This window comes from Trachypithecus francoisi, unplaced genomic scaffold (assembly GCF_009764315.1).
Source record: "Trachypithecus francoisi isolate TF-2019V2 unplaced genomic scaffold, Tfra_2.0 Lachesis_group12, whole genome shotgun sequence".
Classification (NCBI taxonomy): Eukaryota; Metazoa; Chordata; class Mammalia; order Primates; family Cercopithecidae; genus Trachypithecus; species Trachypithecus francoisi.
This window is the reverse complement of record NW_022681457.1, coordinates 115,790,829-115,810,210: the sequence shown is the minus strand read 5'-3', so window position 1 is coordinate 115,810,210 and position 19,382 is coordinate 115,790,829. Positions and strand designations below refer to the sequence as shown.

The 19,382-nt window shown below is 42.9% G+C and overlaps 1 protein-coding gene and 1 pseudogene across 4 annotated transcripts in view; both read right to left on the bottom strand.

Moving 5' to 3' along the window:
• RERE (arginine-glutamic acid dipeptide repeats) overlaps window positions 1-19,382 on the bottom strand; it is a 476,263-nt gene that overhangs the window by 428,754 nt on the left and 28,127 nt on the right. The window contains exon 2 of one of the 4 annotated variants that reach the window (XM_033228494.1): window positions 18,001-18,185. The exons of the other annotated variants lie outside the window; for them this stretch is intronic. The gene's annotated coding sequence lies outside the window, so the exon portion shown is untranslated. The remainder of the gene's footprint in view (window positions 1-18,000; window positions 18,186-19,382) is intronic. 4 annotated transcript variants of the gene reach the window in all.
• On the bottom strand, window positions 10,553-11,960 carry LOC117093370 (annotated as a pseudogene).

The window sequence follows — 19,382 nt, the reverse complement described above, 5'->3', positions numbered from 1 at the left end:
TCTAGCACCTAACATTAAACACACATGCTAGTTATTTCATGTTTTCTAGAAAACAAGTAACTAACATAAAAACAAAAAATAAATAAATAAAATACACATGATGGGTGTTTGATAAACACTGGAATATTTTACCTCTTTCCTCACTTAAGTTTTGCACATATTAACTCATCTAACTCTTATAACAATTTTATGAGGTAGGTATTATTACTATCTCCATTTTGTATTGGGGAAGCTGAGGCCCAGGGAGGTTAAGTAACTTCCTCATTAATATAAAGCTTCTATGTGGTAGAGCTCAGATTTAAACCCAGGCAGTCTTGGATTCTGCATCTGTGTTCTTAGCAATCATGCCACACAGCCTCTCGAACCCAGGCTAAACTTTTGCTTAACTAAGAAATCTTGCCACTGAAAACATGGTTCATAATTAGTTTAAATATATTCAAGTAAACACCAAATTAGTACATAGTTTCCATACCAATTGTAATAATCTCTAAATTCTTCATCTGTTCATTATTCATAACACAATAATACATTCTTCCTATTTTCACAAACCATTTGTTATATAAATTTCCTAAACTTTAAATTTCCTTTCACTTTAAATGGCTCAGTAATTTTTTAATTTTTTCACTCACCTGAAGTTAGCAGGTTACTTTCTTCACTGTCTCATTCTTTTCTTTTTTAAGACAGGGGCTCCCTTTGTCACCCAGGCTGGACTGCAGTGGCATGATACTGGCTCACTGCAACCTCTGCTTTCCAGGTTCAAGCGATTCTAGTGCCTCAGCCTTCCAAGTAGCTGGGAATACAGATGCACGCCACCATGCCCCACTAATTGTTGTATTTTGAGTAGAGACAGGGTTTCACCATGTTGGCCAGGTTGGTCTTGAACTTCATGTGATCTGCCCGGCTTGGCCTCCCAAAGTGCAGGACTACAGGTATGAGCCACCACGCCTAGCCCCAAAACACTGTTTCATTCTATTAAGTATGTAATATACAACTCACCAAATTTTATAACTAAGTTTTCCTCTTTCCTTCTTCTAAAAACCATCAATGTTTGAACTTCCCCTTAAATTCTTTTTTCTTTTATTTATTTATTTATTTTGAGGCAGTGTGTCACTGTCACCCAGGCTGGAGTGCAGTGGCACCATCATGGCTCACTGCAGCCTCAACCTCCCCGGGATCAGGTGATCCTCCCACATGCACCACCATGGGTGGGTGGGTGGTGTGTGTGTGTGTGTGTGTGTGTGTGTGTGTGTAGGTGGGGTTTCACAATATTGCCCAGGCTGGTCTCGAACTCCTGGGCTGAAGCTATCTGCCTGTCTCCACCTCCCAAAGTGCAAGGATTACAGGCATGAGCCACCACACCAGACCTAAATACTTTCTTTTACTGAATGTTAAAACAGTATCAAAGTCAAAAATTAGAACCACTTATTCTGAGTGAAGCCAATAAGCACTTCACCGAAGGAGCTCTAAGTAGAACAAGAAAGAAAGTTATCAATATTTCATCTGCTAACATTTACACTGCAACCTACTTAACAAGTTAAGTTATATGGGTGCTTCCATTTCCAGAAAGTATTGGCTTATCCAAGAAGTCCAGATTTTCTCTTTGCCTTTCTAGAAAATACATACTATCAAGTGTCACCAAATATTTTTCTTATGTTTTATACCATTAAAATTTAATAATAGAGGTGACTGTGAAGGGAGAAAGAACAAAGAGAATAGCCAAGCCTAGGTTTAATTTTTAGAATTTTTTGAATAAAAATATCAAGAAAATAGGAAAACAGAAGAGAATGAACATTATATTTTCTACATGAAATTAAAAGAAAACAGTAGTCTGAGACAGGTCACTCTGAAAACAAAGTGTCATACTTTTTTTTTTTTTTTTGAGACGGAGTCTTCCTCTGTCACCCAGGCTGGAGTGCAGTGGCACAATCTCGGCTCACTACAAGTTCCGCCTCCTGGGTTCACACCATTCTCCTGCCTCAGCCTCCTGAGTAGCTGGGACTACAGGTGCCCACCACCTCACCTGGCTAATTTTCGTTTTTTTTTTTTTTTTTTTAGCAGAGACGGGGTTTCACCGCATTAGCCAGGATGGTCTCAATTCCTGACCTCGTGATCCGCCTGCCTCGGCCTCCCAAAGTGCTAGGATTAAAGGCGTGAGCCACCGCGCCCGGCCCCAAAGTGTCATACTTTTAATAAAAGTATATGGTATGGTAAAAAAAAAAAAAAAGCTTTAACTACCCAGACCTCAATTTGAAGCCCAAATGTTATATTACTAATAGTGATACCCTGCACAAATTAATTCTCTGAACCTCCATTTCCTCATCTGGAAATGAGTAATAATACTATCTACCCTGAAGAATGGGTAATTAGAAGTAATAAGAATACAGCAGCTCAATCATTCCTTTTCTCCAACCGTTTCTTACAGTCACCACACTAAACAAACCGCAAGAACTGACTCACCTCAAGCCATTACATAAAAGTTATCCGATATATTAGACAGTCAAAGTATCAAATAATTCTCACTGTGATGACCCCACATAGACTGTTGTCTTAAAGTCTCTCTGCTGTATTCAGCTCTAAGAAGATGTTTCTTGATGTACAGTTAAATTTACAATAAATTACCTGAAAATTTTCTCAGGCATGCCAAAAATCACAAGATCTATTTATATATTTTAGCAATCTAGTGAAAATGTTCTTTACTTATCAAGAACTGATGATACTTCAACTTCCTTTCAGAGGTCCCTACTCAGTTTAATTTGTGATAGCACTTGTATGTGACAGAGCAAACACTATACATTTTAAGCAAAGAAAAATACCATAAAAGACTTCATTTTTTACAGAGCTTAAAAGAAAGCTGATTCTGATGTTCAGAAATACAGTGGTTCGGGAGTGATGGCTCATAACTGTAACTCCAGCACTTCGGGAAGCCGAGGCAGGAGAATCGCTTGAGCCCAGGAGTTCAAGACCAGCCTGGGCAACATGGCAAAACCCCGTCTCTGCAAAAAATACAAAAACTACTCAGTTGTGGTGGTATGTGCCTGTAGTCCCAGCTACTCAGGAGGCTGAGGAAGGAGGATCGCTTGAGTCCAGGAGGCGGATGCTGCAGTGAGTCAAGATCATGCCACTGTAATCTCGTTTCCCAAAAAAAAAAAAAAAAAGAAATACAGTTACTAAACAGTGTTGGTTTTGGTTTTGTTTTGAGACCGTCTCGCTCTGTCACTCAGGCTAGAGTGCAGTGGTGCAATCTTGGCTCACTGCAACCTCTGTCTCTTGGGTTCAAGCAATTCTCCTGCCTCAGCTCCCAAGTGGCTGGGATTACAGGGATGCGCCACCAGGCCTGGCTAATTTTTGTATTTTTAGTAGAGATGGGGTTTTGCCATGTTGGCCAGGCTGGTCTCGAACTCCTGACCTCAAGAAATCTGCCTGTCTCGACCTCCCAAAGTGCTGGGATTACAGGCATGAGCCACCACGCCCACTCCAGTTACTAAACAATTTTATGCGTAACATTACTTAGACTGTATCCTAAGGAAATAATTGTAAATATGAGATGACATTTATCTGCTAGAATATACATCCCAGCCGGGCACAGTGGCTCACGCCTGTAATCCTAGCGGTTTGGGAGGCTGAGGTGGGCAGATCACGAGGTTAGGAGTTCGAGACCAGCCTGGCCAACAACATGGTGAAACCCCATCTCTACTAAAAATACAAAAATTAGTGGCTCACACCTGTAATCCCAGCACTTTGAGAGGCCGAGGTGGGTGGATCAACTGAGGTCCAGGAGCTCAAGATCAGCCTGACCAACAAGGTGAAACCCTCTCTCTACTAAAAATATAAAAATTAGCCGGGCATGGTAGCAGGTGCCTGCAGTCCCAGGTACTCAGGAGGCTGAGACAGGAGAATTGCTTGAACCCGGGAGGCAGAGGCTACAGTGAGCCAAGATCACACCACTGCACTCCAGCAAGACTCTGTCTCAAAAAAAAAAAGAAAGAATGTAAACTCCATGAGAGCAGAGATCTTTTTCTATTTATTCATCATCATATCCTCAGTGCCTAGAATAATGACAATTACTTATTTACTGAATGAAAATAAAAAGATCCATAGTGTTACAACAGTAAAAAACAGAACACTTATGATACATTATGCATTCATTATAATGATGATTAAAACTTATGATTACATAAAAGTGCTTACACTCCTTTATTTAAAAAACATTAACTTAGTCGCCGGGAGCAGCTTATGCCTGTAATCCCAGCACTTTGGGAGGTCGAGGCAGGCGGATCACTTGAGGCCGGGAGTTGAAGACCAGCATGGCCAACATGGTGAAACCCTATCTCCACAAAAAAATACAAAAATTAGCCAGGCATGGTGTTGCGCACCTGTAATCCCAGCTACTCGGGTGGCAAGATTCTGTCTCAAAAAAAAAATGCCTAAGTCACTAACTCAGGCATTAAGAAGACTGGGTTCTAAGGCCAGCTCTGTCATTAATTTGACCTGTACCTCGGGGTAAAGGACAACCTGTTTGGGCTCCAGCACCCTCGTATGTATTATTTCCTCCTCATTTCCTGGCCTTGGCTGGTCTTAATAAGACTGGCTTTGGGTAGACATTACAGCGAGTACATGCCTAAGTTACCTCAGAAAGCAAAGACTAACACAAACAGCAGAGAAAAAGGGGATGCGACCTGGAGCAGATCAAATGCTGCATCCCACTGGACTATGAGATCCTCAGTGACCTGCTCTTCAAGCCACACTGACTCAGAATCATCCATTTTTAACTCTAGGACCTCAAAGCATACTTGAACCACTTTACAATAAACAGCAAGTAATTTAGGTCATCTGAGTCAACAGAACAATGCCATGCACGGTATACCAAAATATCAGGCCCTACTGTCAAAATGACCAGAAAATAAAGTACAGGTGAAGAGGAAGTGATTTCACCTGCTGGAAATAGAAAAAGTAGATCTGTGTGCCAGCCAACAACTCTCACACAATGGAACAGGATGCTTACCTCTCTGCTGGAGGAAAAGAAGCTATTCTCAAGTCCTTAAAATAAAAATTATTATAATCTTACTATATCTATTTTATGTCATCTGAGAGCAATCCATGAGGACAATGCTTCCTCTTTCAGAGAATCTTTCAGTTGAAAATCTGAAAGAATTCCCAAGCACCACTTGCCCTTCAACACGTACCTACACCTCACTTCTCTGCCCCACACTCACAAACTTTATCAGCATCCACAATTAAAGAACCATGAGGCCAGGCGTGGTAGCTCATGTCTGTAATCGCAGCACTCTGGGAGACCAAGGTAGAAGGATCACTTGAGCCCAGGGTTGAGACCAGCCTGGGCAACATAGTGAGATCTTGTCTCTACAAAAAAAAAAAAAAAATTCTTGGCCAGGCATGGTGGCTCACGCCTGCAATCCCAGCACTTTGGTTTTGGGAGCCCAAGGCAGGCGGATCACAAGGTCAAGAGATTGAGACTATTCTGGCCAACATGGTGAAACCCCGTCTCTACTAAAAATACAAAAATTAGCTGGGCATAGTGGCACACATCTGTTGTCCCAGCTACTCAGGAGGCTGAGGGAGGAAAATCACTTGAACCCAGGAGGCGGAGGTTGCAGTGAGCCAAGATTGTGCCGCTGTACTCCAGAGCCCGTCAACAGAGCAAGACTCCGTCTCAAAAAAAAAAAAAAAAAAAAAAATTATTTTAATTAGCTGGGTGTGGTGGCACAGGCCTGTGTTCCCAGAGGCTGAGGTGGGAGGGCTGCTTAAGCCTGGGAAGTCAAGGCTGCAGTGAGCTATGACTGTCCTACTGCTCTCCAGCCTGGGCAACAGGGTAAGACCCTGTCTTAAAACAAATACATAATAACAAACCAAATAAAACTGTTCTGCCATTTCCTAGCTAAGTTACTCTGGGAAAGTTACTGAATCTCTCCGTGCCTCCATTTTCCCACAATAATAAAATGGGGGTAATACCTGTTACATAGGATTGTGATAAAGATTAAATTCATCTAGAATGCCTGGGTAAATACTTAGCATAAAATAGATTTCCAAAAATGTAAGGCCAATTTCCACTGAGGCCTATTCCTCAGAAAGAAAACTGAAGACACATAGGAATTGTCATTCCATGTACTGATCTAATTACCAAACCATGAAACATCTTAATACAAAAGAGAAATCGCAAGGAAGGAAGTGAAGTTACTGCCTCATGGTTTTACTGACAAGCAGTTTTTAAATTGCAGGTTCACAGAGGGATTTGGGGTACCCATTAATCCCCTGAAATTATACCTGATTTTGAGACAGCATGCTACTTCTATAAATGTCTTCACTGATTTTCCACTAGCTCCAACCCTACTTCTCTATTCTCCTTTACAGCAAATATCCTCAAAAAGGTGCTATACTTACTCTCTCAAATTCTGCTTTCATTCTCTCTTAAACCCACTCCAGTAAGAATGTTGAACCAAACCCTCCACTGAAACTAATCTTGCCAAGATCATCTCTCCACATTGCTAAATCCAATGATAAGTTCTCAGTCCTAAGCTAATTTTTAGCAGATTTTTGACACACTTCATCTGCCCCTCCTGCTTGAATACATTTTTCTCATTTGGCTTCCAGGATGCCATATAATGTAGTCTACGATTTCTTGGTTTTCCTCCTTTTTTGCTTATCTCTTCTCAGCTTTTGTTGCTGTTGTCTCAGACTTTTTAACGTCCCTGGACTTTGCCCTTGAACCTTTTCTCTTCTCTCCCCTGTACTCCACTGGTAATCTCCTCTGGTTTCCTAGCTTTACTTTACTTACACTTGCCACATACTCACAACTATGTATCTCCAACCCAGGTTTCTCACATGAATTCCAGACTCTCACACCATCTTAAAACTGTCTACTTGGCATCTCCACTTGTGTATCTAATACAGCGTTAATCTCAGTGTGTCCAAACTAAGCTCAAGAGGCCAGGTGCGGTGGCTCACGCCTGTAATCCCAGCACTTTGGGAGGCTGAGGTGGGCAGATCACTTGAGTTCAGGAATTCGAGACCAGCCTGGCCAACGTGGTGAAACCCTGCCTCTACCAAAAATACAAAAATTAGCTGGGTATGGTGGCAGGCACTTGCAGTCTCAGCTACTCAGGAGGCCGAGGCAGGAGAGTCACTTGAACCTGAGAGGCGGAGGTTGAAGTGAGCCGAGATTGCGCCACTGCACTCCAGCCTAGGCGACAAAGTAAGACTCGATCTTAAAAAAACAAACAAACTAACAAACAACCTGCTCTAAACACAGCCTTCCCATGTCAGCTCCTGACACCCCCATCCTTTAAGCTGCGCAGTCCCAAACCTTGGATTCATCCTTGACTCCTTTCTTTCACCCCTACCCTACAGTGAAACTCATCAGAGACCAGGCATGGTGGCTCATACCTATAATCCCAACACTTGGGGAGGGCAAGACAAGAGGATCATGTGAACCCAGTAGTTCAAGACCAGCCTGGGCAACATAGTGAGATCCCATTTCTACAGAAAAAAAAAATTTTTTTTTTTTGAGGCGGAGTCTGGCTCTGTCGCCCAGGCTGGAGGGCAGTGGCCAGATCTCGCCTCACTGCAAACTCCGCCTCCCGGGTTCACGCCATTCTCCTGCCTCAGCCTCCCAAGTAGCTGGGACTACAGGCGCCTGCCACCTCGTCCGGCTAGTTTTTTGTATTTTTTTAGTAGAGACGGGGTTTCACTGTGTTAGCCAGGATGGTCTCGATCTTCTGACCTCGTGATCTGCCCGTCTCGGCCTCCCAAAGTGCTGGGATTACAGGCTTGAGCCACTGCGCCCAGACAGAAAATTTTTAAAATTAGCTGAGCATGGTGGCACACGCCTATAGTCCTATCTACTTGGGAGGCTTAGGTAGAAGGATCACCTGAGCCAGGGAGGTCAAGGCTGCAGTGAGCCGTGATCACACCACCGCACTCCAGCCTGGGCAACAGAGTGAGACCCTGACTAAAAAAATTTAAAAACTCATCAGAAAATACTGTCGCTCGATCTTCAAAATACATCCAGAAGTCATACACTTTTCACAAGTCTACTAGCAAATGGATGTAAGCACCATCATTTCTCACATGAATAATTAGCATGATAGCCTCCCACCTATCTCGTTATTTCTAGCCTGTTGTCCCAATCTACTGTCCACAAAGGAGTCTTCTGTCCTTTTACCATGCAAATAATGCACTATGGGAGGCCGAAGTGGGAGGACTGTTTGAACTTAGGAGTTTGAGAAAAGCATGGGCAACCCAGAGAGAGCTGTCTCTACAAAGCAGAAATCAAATTCTTTTAAAAAAGAAAGAAGAGAAAATGCCAATCACAGCATGTCACTTCTTTGCTCAAAACCATCCAGTGCCTTCCCCATTTCAATTTCAGCCAAAGTCCTTAAAAGGGCCCCAAGGAACACCTTTATGTGCCCCCACCCCTTACCGGTGCACACCTACCTCAGAAGTCAAAACAGACAACGTAAACTCTGAATGGGAGGTCCTCAGAAAGATGTGTCCAAGTCCTAACCCCCGGTTCCTGGGGACTGCCACCGAAGATTGCCAGGAGCCACCAGAAGCAAGGAGGAAGTACAGGATGGGCTGTCCCTAAGAGCCCCCAGAAGGAACAAACCCTGCCAACCGACATCTTGATTTCAGACTTCTGACCTCCACAACTGTGGCACAATAAATGTCTGTTGTGTTAAGCCACCAAGTATGTGCTTGTAATGGCAGCCCCAGGAAACTGACACACCACTCTAGCCCCTGCTCATTCTGCTCCCACCACGCTGTCTTCCTTGTGTCCACTTTAGGACACTTCCACTAACTATTCTCCTCTGTCTGGGAAGCTCATGCTGCAGAACTCTGCAGGGCTAACTCCTATACATTTTATTTTAGCCTTTTGCTCAAACATCATCCTCTCTATGAGGTCTATCCTGACTCCCCTATTTAAATTGCAACAACCACCATCTTCCCATTTATTTCCAATTCCCTTACAGTATCTGTTTTTTTTCCACAGCATTTATCATATTCTAATATACTACATAACATTCTTGTTTATTACCCACTGGATTCCACTAGAATATAAGCTCCACAGAGGCAGGGTTTTTAGGTTTGTTTGGGTTTTTTTTTTTTTCTCTTTTGTTCACTGGTGTATCCTAAATATCTATAAACTATGCCTGGCAGATGGTAGCTATTCAATAAATACGTGCTGATTAAATCTGTTGAACAAACATGTATATGTATATGTCTTTTTCTGGAAACAGAATCCACAGTTTTTATCAGATTAATAAAGTGATCTGCTACCCAAAAAAGGTTTCCAAATCTTTGTTCTCAAGCTTTAAGTGGTTAAGGAAAAGGGAATTCTATCCTAAAAGACCCCAACTCTAAAAAAAGCAAACAAAACCCCAAAAATACTCATACTATGACTTCGTATCTTACAAATGGCAGAAACAAGTTTAAATTTCATACTCCCAAAACCTAATTTTGCTAAAGAAAAAAAAGACAGTCCACTACAATTTAATGGCTTGAGAAGTACCCTCACCCACTTTTCACAGAACCTTGTACACTAAAAGGTTTACTCAGGATGAGCTTATGTCTCTACCAACTTAAGCAACAAAGGGTGGCCATCAGTGTGAAGCATTCACATGAGTCAAAGTTCCATACAGCTCAAGAACATGATCCAATGCTCCACCTAGGTAAAATCTTATCCAAAGTAGGGCAGCAGAACCAAAGTAAGTCATAACCTGTCTAGCATCTATCCTTACTATGGAATAAACAGATGTTTACTCAAAAAACAACACTGTTTTTAAGACCTTGAGAAACCATAGAAGAGATGTCATTTACACACGCCTTCAGCATGAACCATAAAGCATAACAATGAAAGGCAGTCAAGCATAGGAAAACCTGTTAATGGATTCTGGTAACAGCAGAAAAGCACCCACTACATTCCTTATTATTCCTGCAACATATTTCACAGTTACTACTAAACAGGTCTAGGCTAACACAATCACACCAAACACCAGAATTCAACATATTACTTATTCAAGCATACATTCTTCAGACATATCTTTTATATTAAATCAATGACCATTACAGAGGAAAACATGCACATCTGCTGTCATGCAATCTTTCTTGTTTCATCAGCAAGTGGATTCACAATGCAACCAAGTCCTAGTCCTTACCTTTTCTGGTTCCATTCTCCAACAGAAGAATTTCAAGGATACAGAATCTATGAAATACTTCGAAGAGAAAGGCATTTTAAACTCTAATTAACTCATAGTTTGCCTTGAGCTGCATTTTTTTGAGACGAAGTCTCGCTCTTGTACCCCAGGCCAGAGTGCGATGGCACAAGCTTGGCTCACTACTGCAACCTCCGCCTCCCCAGTTCAAGCGATTCTACTACCTCAGCCTCCTGAGTAGCTGAGACTACAGGTGCCTGCCACCACACCCAGCTAATTTTTGTGTTTTTAGTAGAGATGGGGTTTCACCATGTTGGCCAGGCTGGTCTCAAATTCCTGACCTCAAATGATCTGCCCACCTCGGCCTCCCAAAGTGCTGGGATCACAGGCGTGAGCTACCGCACTCAGCCTGCCTTAAGCTGTTTTTTTAAATACTGGTAAGACTTTCACATCTCACAACACATCATTTTATCAAATCCCAAACCCAACCACTCTTCATCACCTCTACCACAACCACACTAACTCAGGCCCACAGCATATCCCTTGCAGAGTCTGGCCACACTCCTCATCAGTCTGCCTGCTTCCACTCTGACTGGCAGCAGTCTGACTTTCTTTGTTTTCAACTTGAGAGCAGTTACTGTTTATTTAAACTGATCAGACTAGAAAAGCAATCGTGGTAGACACCTCAGTTCATTCTTCTAAGAAGCCTGTTGGTCTGGCCCTCCCTGTTGCCAGCATCTCCACCTTCTACAAAATGAGTGGTTTATCTTCATTCTACCTTGTGGAGAAAATAATTTGAAGGGCCACAGAAAGTTATTTGCTTTTTTTTTTTTTTTTTTTTGAGACGGAGTCTCGCTCTGTCACCCAGACTGGAGTGCAGTGGCCGGATCTCAGCCCACTGCAAGCTCCGCCTCCCGGGTTTACGCCATTCTCCTGCCTCAGCCTCCCGAGTAGCTGGGACTACAGGCGCCCGCCACCTTGCCCGGCTAGTTTTTTGTATTTTTTAGTAGAGACGGGGCTTCACTGGGTTAGCCAGGATGGTCTCGATCTCCTGACCTCGTGATCCGCCCATCTCGGCCTCCCAAAAGTGCTGGGATTACAGGCTTGAGCCACCGCGCCCGGCCCGTTATTTGCTTTTTTAAAGTGTTTTCCAACAGTATAGATCTCATGAATCAGATCCTCCGTGCAGATGATGTCATATTTACCAAGAGATAGAGCAATCACAGCATTATCTGTCAAAGCAATTTGCTTATTGATTTTGCCATAACCACGCTTGCAGATTATTTCATTTACTGACTTCAGATTTGGGTTCCCTCATGTAATATATGGCTCTACAATCCTCAGCATGTTAATTGAAGCCTTGTTGAGCTTCACAGATATTCCATTGAAGATCTGACAAAGGCAAAGAAGCTGCAACACCTTTCGGACCTCTGGGCTCACAACACTGATACCTCTGATCCTGATGACAACGGCCAATTTGGGTTCTGTACGTACATAGAAGTTGCCAGCTTTTCTTGCCATCCTTGCCATTCGAATTTCAGTTCTGTACATCTGCCTGTATTCCTTATGATAGTGCTTTGCTTTTTCGTAGATAAGCTTCCTCCCTGCCTTTCAAAGCATGTTTTGGGCGAACTTCTTTCTTAGGCGCTTGATCTTCAGTTCTGTGAAATTCCTTTGCTTTTTCTTAAGGGTTTCTGGCACAGCGGGAACCTTCTTGTCTTCAACACCCTCCACAGTTCCAGCTGGTAAAGAGCACAGTCTAACTTTCACACAGCAGCCAAAGTGATCTTTGTAAGATAGAGATCAGATTCTGTCACACATACCCTGATGAATACCTTCCAGTGGCATTATACTTGGAATGAAAGCCAGAGTCTTAGCATGGTCCACAGCGAACTTTATGACCTGGCTCCTGCCCCTCTTTCCTGGTATCACCTCCTACTGTTCTCCCAGAGTTTTTCCACTGTTCCTTGACCAAACCAACAGGCTTCCACCTCGGAGCTTTTGCATTTGATGTTACCTCTGCCTGGAAAGCTCTATTCCTATACCTCTGCATGGTTCCTTAGCCTGTTCAAGGCCTTGTTCAAATGTCACCTCTTCAGAGAAGCCATCCCTGAATAACCTACTTAAAATGGTACCATCCGTACACCCTGTGTCTCTCTGAGTATCACGGTTTCCTCATTTTATAATTTGTTTAATCTGAGTCATAACTGTAGCATTTATTTCCCTGTAAAATGAAATCTGGGCAGAACAAATGCTATTTTACAGGCCACTCATTTTGAAGTTAAACACAATATATAAACAAACATACACACCCTTAAAACAAGAAAAAAAAAAATGTGCTTTGGCCAGGCGCAGTGGCTCACGCCTGTAATCCCAGCACTCTGGGAGGCCGAGGCGGGTGGATCACCTGAAGTCAGGAGTTCCAGACCATCCTGGCCAACATGGTGAAACCTCGTCTCTACTAAAAATACAAAAATTAGCCAGGCATGGTGGCGGGTGCCTGTAATCCCAGCTACTCAGAAGGCTGAGGCAGGAGAATGGCTTGAATACCGGAGGCAGAGATTGCAGTGAGCCGAGATCGTGCCACTGCACTCCATCCTGGGCAACAGAGGAAGACTCTGCCTCAAAAAACAAAACAAAACCAAAAAACTGTGCTTTGGTGTATGGTTTTCCTTTATCGTTCTTAATTTAAAAGTATTACCAGCCTGGGCAACACGGGAAAACCCCGTCTCTACAAAAAATACAAAAATTAGCCCAGCATGGTGGCACACACCTGTAGTCCCAGCTACTTCGGAGGCTGGGGTGGAAGGATGGCTTGAGCCCAGGAGGACAAGTTTACAGTGAGCCATGATGGTGCCACTGCACTCCAGCCTGGGTGATAGAGTAAGAACCTGTCTCAAAAAAATAAAAGCATTAAGAAGAAGTGCTATATGTACAAGAAGTTTATGATTGTAGTACTAGATAGAGTAGAAAAAAGACCATCCTGGCTAACCCAGTGAAACCCCGTCTCTACTAAAAAATATAAAAAACTAGCCGGGCGAGGTGGCGGGCGCTTGTAGTCCCAGCTACTTGGGAGGCTGAGGGGGGAGAATGGCGTAAACCCGGGAGGCGGAGCTTGCAGTGAGCTGAGATCCAGCCACTGTACTCCAGCCTGGGCGACAGAGCGAGACTCCGTCTCAAAAAAAAAAATAAAAATAAATAAAAAAAAAAAAAAGAAAAAAGAATAATGGAAATACGTCAACTGCCCAATAATGAGAAAATACTTAAGGAATATATATGTGAAAAAAACATAATACAACCATGTTAATATAAGTTATCATAGCAAAACGTTATAATAATGTATTAATTTTTAATATATGTTAATAATGAGTACATAGAAGCAGAAAGGTGTTTATTAAGGAGTTTTTTTGGGTTTTTTTTTTTTTGAGATGGAGTCTTCCTCTTGTTGCCCAGGCTGGAGTGCAGTGGTGTGATCTCGGCTCACTGCAACCTCCACCTCCCGGGTTCAAGCGATTCTCCTGCCTCAGCCTCCTGAGTAGCTGGGATTACAGATGCGCACCACCACACCTGGCTAATTTCTGTATTTTTAGTACAGACAGGATTTCACCATGTTGGCCAGACTGGTTTCGATCTCCTGACCTCATGATCTGCCTGCCCTGGCCTCCCAAAGTGCTGGGATTACAGGCATGAGCCACTGTGCCCAACCAGTGTTTTATTTTTTTAAGCTGTAATGATAGTGACAAAGAAGTCCAACCTTTATATTGCACAAATATTTACCAACCATGTAGCATGTATGTGCCTGACCAGCCCTGACAAATGAGGATTCAACAGCAAAAAAGAACTGTCCCTGTGCTTTCAGAGCTCACAGGGTAGCAAACCCGCTGACAAGCACATGTGCAATTACAATGAGGCACAATAAGAGATGGCTCGGGGGAGTACAGGTGCCAGGGAGAACACCCTGGGCACAGCCCTGAGGAAGGCTTTCCAAATGAAATGATCCCTAAACTGAGACCTGAAAAATAAACAGGAGCTAAGAAGCAAAAGGAGGGGAAGATAAACAGGTATGAATCAGTGGGTGCTTGGGGTGAGAGGCAAGAGAAGACATGAAACAGAATATGTGAACTATTATTTTTTAAAAACCTAAAATAACTTCTATATTTGACGGCAGAATTTTTGGTAAAATTTATCTTATATAAAATATGATACTAGGTTGGGCATAGTGGGGCACAGTGATACTAGGTTGGGCACACCTGTAATCCCAGCATTTGGGGAAGCCAATGGGGGAGGGCTGCTTGATCCCAGGAGTTCAAGACCAGCCTGGGCAACATAGCAAGACCTCCTCTCTACCAAAAAAAAAATATATATATATACACACACACACACACATATATATACACACACACATATATAAACATATACATATATATGAGATATTAAATGAAAGCCAACAGTGATACTTTACTAACCACTCTGGCTTCTCAAAGCTTATCTGTCCTGTGGCTACTATCTCTCTTTCCTTCAGCCTAACCTACTATCTGACCAAAAACGAGCAGTGGCAGGAAGCAATTTTAACACATCACACAGGTGCACACATAACTCTTTATCAGAACTGACCAACACACTTCCTATCCCCACATTACAAATTTGGGGCCAAAATTACTCAGACAGACGTGTACCCCCCAGTCTCTCTGGCTGACGTGCTACCTTATTACCTCGCCCCAATTCCCTTCAGATGCCAACAGATACTCCGTGCCTAGTATTCCAAGCCTGTCTTCCTTGGTCTACCTAACTTATCTGGCACCACTCCTCCCCACAAATTCTGTACTTCAACCAGGTTCTCTTTACTGAACGCTGTACACACCATATGCATTCCTGCCTCAGGCCGACCCGCCTGGACTGTCCTAACCTGCTCTCCCAGTCTGCTATTCAAACAGCACCCATTCTTTAATGGCCCACTCAGCTTTTTAATGGATCTTTGGTTAACTTCTTTAATCCACACCAATCTCTAACCTGAAACTGAACTATATTTGTTATGCTAAACAGTAAGTACTTGGTTAAATTCCGCTTTTGTTCTAGAAATCTCTAAATGTTGTATTCTTGTAAGGCTTCCCTCCTAAATTCTGCTGCCAAAGATAGTAACTTTTATTTCTTTCGTATCCCACTAAGAGCAACATTAAACTTAGAAAACACACCTCCCCCACCTGTTGGCTAGCTGACAGATCCTGGGTGGAAAGATGAGCCAGAGAGCATTCAGTGCCAGTTGCTTTTCTCTGGAACTGTAGGTTCAAACACCAAGATTAGGACTAGACTTATGTGCTCCTTTGGGACAGGAAATGGCATATACACTAATAATGCGAGATAGTTAAAGGACACCCCCCCAAAAAAATTAAACATGAGGAAAAACATGTGTTCCTAATGTAGGCAAACCTCACCATATTACAAGTCTCGCCAGTACCTTCTATACTATGTAGCTAATAATACAAATAAATAATAAAACTAATCTATTTGATAAATGAAGAGATTTAATACCAGTAAGAGAAATATGAAGGTAATAGGTATAACCAACAGCCTAGAGTTTAACTAATAAAGCTCCAAGGCAATCCCTGTGTCAGTTTAAAAGATGCTCATGAATTATTTTTACATTTTTTCAAATCCAGAAATAAACTAAGCCATTCTCTAGAAAGAAAAAAGGTCAGGCTTTACTTACAGAGTCTTGCTCTTTATCCAGGCTGCAGTGCAGTGGCACGATCTCGGCTCACTGCAATTTCTACCTCCCAGGTTCAAGCAATTCTCGTACCTCAGCCTCCCGAGTAGCTGGGATTATAGGCATGCGCCACCACGCCCAGCTATTTTTTTTGTATTTTTAGTAGAGATGGGGTTTGGCCATGTTGGCCAGGCTGGTCTCAAACTTCTGACCTCAAGCGATCCACCTACCTCGGCCTCCCAAAATGCTGGGATTATAGGCGTGAGCCACCGCACCCAGCCCAGGCTTTACTTCTTTAGGGAGACATGGTGGCAGGGGTTTCAGAATGAACTGAAAAACCAAATACTGTGTCCCTTTCATTTGGCAAGAACTCCTTTTCCAAAGAAGGGACTCAGAAAAGATGAAATTATTTATATAACATCTGAGAGAACATTCTTCAAAAGACAACATACAGAAAGGTACTTTGGATCCAGGAGAATACAACCTCTTCCAAGAAGAGATTTATTCTCTACTCCCTAGGAACTATTAATAACATGGAAAATCCCACTCAAGTTACACGAGGTCACACATCCACAATAAAGGTAGCTGCCTGAAGGTGGTCTGCCAAGATAAACACCAACTTGTTAACTCCCTAAGCGCTATGCAGATGCCCAAGGTATATGCACACTTAATGATTCTGTAGGTTGTTGAAGCATCATGTTTCTACTATTACTACAGTTCTTTCAGTCTATATTTTAGTGGGTTCTTTTTTTCATATCTGTTCCCCACTTTTCATTATGACTTCCAGGAGGGTAGGGGCACATCTTACTCATTTTTATATCCCCAATGCCTAGCATTGTATCTTCCAAGAGACACTAAAAAAATAAAATACTGCCAAATGAATGGGCAAGCTCAAAATGTCACTCAGATAATCCCTTATTAACAGCTAACTGCCCAGAGAAAGGGAGATTTGGATGACAGCAGCTTCCTAGAAAACATGGCCTGAAATTACAGATCATTTTTATAACAAGTTACATTTCGGCCGGGCGCGGTGGCTCAAGCCTGTAATCCCAGCACTTTGGGAGGCCGAGACGGGCAGATCACGAGGTCAGGAGATCGAGACCATCCTGACTAACACGGTGAAACCCCGTCTCTACTAAAAAATACAAAAAACTAGCCGGGCGAGGTGGCGGGCGCCTGTAGTCCCAGCTACTCGGGAGGCTGAGGCAGGAGAATGGCGTGAACCCGGGAGGCGGAGCTTGCAGTGAGCTGAGATCCTGCCACTGCACTCCAGCCTGGGCGACACAGCGAGACTCCGTCTCAAAAAAAAAAAAAAAAACAAGTTACATTTCACTTACTAAGCAACTGGTCTATCCTTTCAGAATAAATTTTACTGTTCATGATCAGTGTAAGTATATGGGAAGCATGATTATTCTGAAATCTCTTCTTTTCAAACTAAACACATAGCTCCCAGGTACCCATAGGAATCACAGGAGAAGAAGAGGGAGAGGCAGTAGACGTTAGTTTCAAACCTGTAACTCTCTAAGAGTCAAACAAAAGTAGAAAATACTAAGAATAGAAAACTTGGCCGGGCGCGGTGGCTCAAGCCTGTAATCCCAGCACTTTGGGAGGCCGAGATGGGCGGATCATGAGGTCAGGAGATCGAGACCATCCTGGCTAACACGGTGAAATCCCATCTCTACTAAAAAATACAAAAACTAGCCAGGCGAGGTGGCGGGTGCCTGTAGTCCCAGCTACTCGGGAGGCTGAGGCAGGAGAATGGTGGGAACCCGGGAGGCGGAGTTTGCAGTGAGCCGAGATCGCGCCACTGCACTCCAGCCTGGGCGACAGAGAGAGACTCCGTCTCAGAAAAAAAAAAGAGTGCCTCCTTCACTTAATGAAGCCAAAGTTATAAATTCTCATAACCCATTAAGTTTATAACTGAAAGAGTATCAAGCACATAGCTTTATCTAGGTACATAAAAACAAACATAAGTTCAGTAATTCATACCAGAAACCAGGTAATCACAAGTCCAACAGTTTACGTTTTCTTTGAAATACACTATGTAGTTGGCTAATTTCACAGTAATCAATTCTTAACGGGATCCTCTTATAATAGCCACTCAAAGAGAAAATTTCAAATACTGACCTCTAATTCAATGTAATACAAACAAGAAGTCTTCTGTCCAGAATTATACCAAATGGCCACAATTCCTTTCTCAGAAACACCATAAACAGGCTGAAGCTCTCCACAAATCTTCTCTGTAAGTGGATCCCACGGTGGTTGTGACACGGTGCTGAGTGCACATACAGTTACTCCTAGACAATCACCTCCTAAAAGAAGACAGATGACTATCACTGTGTCTAAATGAAACAACTTCAAAAATGCAGCTCTGACAACTAGTGTCATTAGCGTTTTCCAAACGAAACAGGTGTCACAGATGAGCTCAAAATAGGTCAAACTCCTCTCTCCTTGGTGCTTTAGCAACATTCAACTCCCTAACACCTGACCCAGATGCTGGATTCTTTTTAATGGTGTCTTATATCGGGTATGTTTCTCAATATTAGGAAGGTTTAATGAAGCTGCAAGGATGGGAGGATGGTGGAACATAAAGAAGCAGGGAGGCCGGGTACAGTGGCTCACGCTTGTAATCCCAGCACTTTGGGAGGCCGAGGTGGGTGGATCACTTGAGGTCAGGAGTTTGAGACCAGCCTGGCCAACATGGTGAAACCCCGTTTCTACTACAAATACAAAAATTAGATGGGGATGGTGGCAGGCGCCTGTAATCTCAGCTACTTGAGAGGCTGAGGCAGGAGAATCGCTAGAACCCGGGAGGCAGAGGTTGCAGTGAGCTGAGATCGCGCCACGGCACTCTAGCCTGGGAGACAGAATGAGACTCCGTCTCAAAAAAAAGAAAAAAGAAAAGAGAGAAGGATCTATTTTGATACTGGGAGTCTAAACTGAATGATTCTGGAGAAATTCACAGATAGGGCTAAGGCTCACCTTCATGATAGCTATATCAAAGGCCTAAATTTCCAAGGCTCAGAAATCACTACAGTAAGCATATCAACAGCATGTGATACTCTCTAAGCATTTTGCAACCTTAACATTTCCATCCTTTATAGTACTTTGATATCCTCAAAAGATGTCTTGGATTTCAAAGCCAGTCCCACATCAACAAGGCTGGCAATCAGCATCCCAGAAAACTGCAAGGAGGTTAAGACCCAAGCAAAATGAACTTGGGGATGCAAGCAATTTGTCAGCACTTATACTCTCCTAAGAAGTGGTAAAAATATGGCCACTTCCTACAGGAAGAAACTAATGCCAAATAACCAAACCAAAAGTGAGAAAACCTAAATTATATTAACGTCTCATGGGAAGAGGCACTTAACCAGGTAACTCTGAGTCAGGACAGTTTAGCGGGGAGAAAGAAAGGACCCATATTAACTGTTCTAATTACAAGTTACTCTTTGACTCTTCGGAGCTTATTTCTTTAATGATTAGACTGGAAATAAACAATTTGAGGGCAG